Source organism: Sardina pilchardus, chromosome 16 (genome assembly GCF_963854185.1).
Source record: "Sardina pilchardus chromosome 16, fSarPil1.1, whole genome shotgun sequence".
NCBI lineage: Eukaryota > Metazoa > Chordata > Actinopteri > Clupeiformes > Clupeidae > Sardina > Sardina pilchardus.
In genome coordinates, this window is record NC_085009.1 from 8,455,775 (window position 1) to 8,458,920 (window position 3,146).

Here is a 3,146-nt window from a genome sequence, read left to right on the forward strand (position 1 = left end):
GGCTTTTTCATTTGCATCCGCCGCCCATACCCCTACGTCCACACTCAAGGGCTGTGATGGGAGATGTTGGTTTAATTTCGTCGACTTCTTGGCACTTTATCCAGATTCAATCGGAATGGATTTGGCCTCAGGTTGCTGTTCACCTCTGCTGCTCCAGCCGACACAATCACAGGGAGAGATCGGAGGGCTGCTGGAGTGTGTGTGCTCCTGATAGAGGGGGGACTCTCTGCGGTGACTGATGGAGCCCCGCCCCCCCCCCCCCCCCACACACACACACATCTCTCACTCACACACACAGGGCTCATAGTGAGGTGCCTTGGGTGATACCAGTGGGATGCGCAATGTTGGGGTGGGAATTACAGGATGCATGGGCTGTATCTGGTAGGCTACATCACTGTCATCTGAAGGGAGGCTTTCGCATTGGTCTTGTGCTTAGGGACCTAAAAAGGCAATAAGATCCTTCCGACGATCAAATTCAGAAGATAACTGATCGCACCATAGCGCAGCTCCTGCACAATCTTGTTTACTTTACAAAATATTATAGCCTTTTATGGAACCGTCTGTGTGAAGGAAATGTGTACATTGCCGTTTGTCTATTGACAGCGTTAACAGAATGGACCATTTACATGAAATGTGCCCCAATGCATTCTTCCCTAGTGTGAGCTAAATTACCCATAGCTGCTAACAGAATGTACATAATGTGTTCTCCTCTGCATGGGGGCATGTAGATGAATGGCTGTTAAATGCAAAAGACACCGGAAACTGCTGCAACTGCAAATGGAGGAAAAAAAGATGTCCAACTAAAGATCAGCCGAAAGCAATTCTCTAAACAAAATCCTGTATTTATTGAATGTACAGTTTATATTATTTGTCGGCACGATAAAAATTACATCCAGAAGAACAATTTTTCCCTTTAGCGAGGCAGACCAGTACTTTCTCTACATACAGTGTTAACAAGTTTTAATGGATAACCAGCAAAATAACCACCAAAAACATAAACAGGAGGGAGATACCTGGAGAAATAGAAAGATAGAGTGAGAGTGGGGAGAAAGAGAGAGAGAGAGAGAGAGAGAGAGAGAGAGAAAGCAACCAGGGCCTCTGATTTTTGCAGTTTGGTTGTTTTGCAATGGGTTTTTAAAGCTATGATATAGAGGCAGACCTGTATTAGCCCTTTGGGGAACATTTTCCGACTCGTAGCAATCGTAATAGCCTCATCCCTTAAAGCTTGGTTTGCACCATGGGTGGCTTTGGTCAAGATTTCATTAAGAGATGCATCCCTACCTCGATCACTCACTGAAAGTGATACAAACATCTCCTCTAAGCTCCCTTTTTACTTGGGGGGGAAAAAGTCAGGCATTGGCTGTAGAAAAAGTCAACCATCTTGTTTAAAAACAGCAATCCAGATGATCACTACAAGGAGATTGGAAATCCAGGAAAGATGGGGAGAGAACAAAATGTCTGTTGAAGTAAAATGAAGCCTAAAAACCAGGGAAAATAAAAAGTGCAATAAGTAATTTTGTAAAAAGGTATGTTTTCTAAAAGACCTATACTTTTTTCTAATTATTAGTGATTAAATATACACAGACGATAACTCCAAATACACATATGAGTTTGACTTATGGAGACCTAGCTAATGTTCTTTCACCCTGAAGCTGCTATACAAACACCTCACTACTGTAAATGCCAGAAACACATGGGTCAGGGAACAACAACTTTCTCACAGTACCTCCTGGACACAACACAAATTACATTAGTGACTTAGTTTTTGCTCAAAATAAAAATAAAAATCAAAAAGTAAGGAACACATGAAATGAAAAAATCATCATACAATTCCAGGGAGACTCAATCCAAAAGGCAAAGTCATGTGTACTAAAACGTTTAAAATCAAAATGTTAAAATAACTGAAATGGAGAAAAAAAAATTAAAATGTTTTTTAAAATTGTTACAAATATAAAAATGTAAGGTGATGCGCCACAGTCCATCTATCATACGAAGGACCAAAAGGCAGCAGAGAGCAGTTTGGAAATGGCCCAATCAGAATAGGGCTTTCAGTTCAAAGAATAACTTCACACCACCATATGCTGCTCACTCTCTCACACATATACATATATATATTATAAAATGTACCTTAAGTCAGTAGTAAATACACATAGAAGTACTCAGATTAACACAAGCAATACCATGGACATAATCTATATGGTGTAGACGTACGTACTGTAATATGACTCTTTACAAACATATCTACCGCTTCATTTTGGTAGAGCCCAGTTGTGCCAACTATTCTGCTATGTTATAATATTTAGTCCATGCGTGGAGAGACTGTACGATGCATAAAACCTCGTCTTTCACAGGTGATATTTGGGGGGGGGGGATATTCATATTCGTTTCCTTTGGTTTTGGCTGTGCAAAACTGCTCGAGCAGGAGGGACAAAAAAAGACACATGCAAAATGAACATTCCCTCTACGGTCATAAAATCTCAGGTGGGGTGTATACATATATATATATATATATATTATATATATAAAATAGGCTTTAACTTTGCCACATGGGCCATGATTATGTACCTAACATGCCTATTCTTCAGGGGTCTTTCAGATGCAAAGCAGACAGACCTGGGCGACTAATCTTCAAAGGAGTTCAAGTGCCCTGTGGCCTCAAAGTGAATTCAATTCTAATAGATTATGAAACACTCGTAAAATGTCATAGAGTTCAACCTTGATAGTTTAGTGGTTTGGTTCTATGGGCGCTTGTGAAGATGCAGATTAGGCTGTTGTGTTACAGTCTGACTGTCAAGTGGAAGCTTATTTGTCCAAATGTCACTTTAGGAGGACAAATTCTCATCTGATTGGCTACAAACACGTCAGAGATGCCAGGACAACATCAATCAACCAACCACAGACCACATGACACAGATGAAAGTAGAACAGTGACACCGAGTACCATTTTCCCCTGATACGCATAGACCTAAAGCTAATTTTCTCTACCTTTTATGAGTGTGCACACACACACACACACACACACACACACACACACACACACACACACAGACACACACACACAGACACACAAACACGCATGCAAAACACGCATGCACAAACAAACAAACAAACAAACACACACAAACACACACACACCAAAAGCCCAA

At 40.8% G+C, this 3,146-nt stretch overlaps 1 protein-coding gene across 1 annotated transcript in view; it reads right to left on the reverse strand.

Annotated features, from left to right (window-relative positions):
- Positions 1 to 821: 821 nt before the first annotated feature.
- The window catches only part of plcb3 (phospholipase C, beta 3 (phosphatidylinositol-specific)), a gene marked incomplete in the record, with an annotated part of 97,347 nt that continues 95,022 nt past the window's right edge, over positions 822 to 3,146 (reverse strand). Inside the window, 1 exon segment of the mRNA XM_062515771.1 lies at positions 822 to 3,146. This exon segment is cut by the window's right edge and continues 3,718 nt beyond it.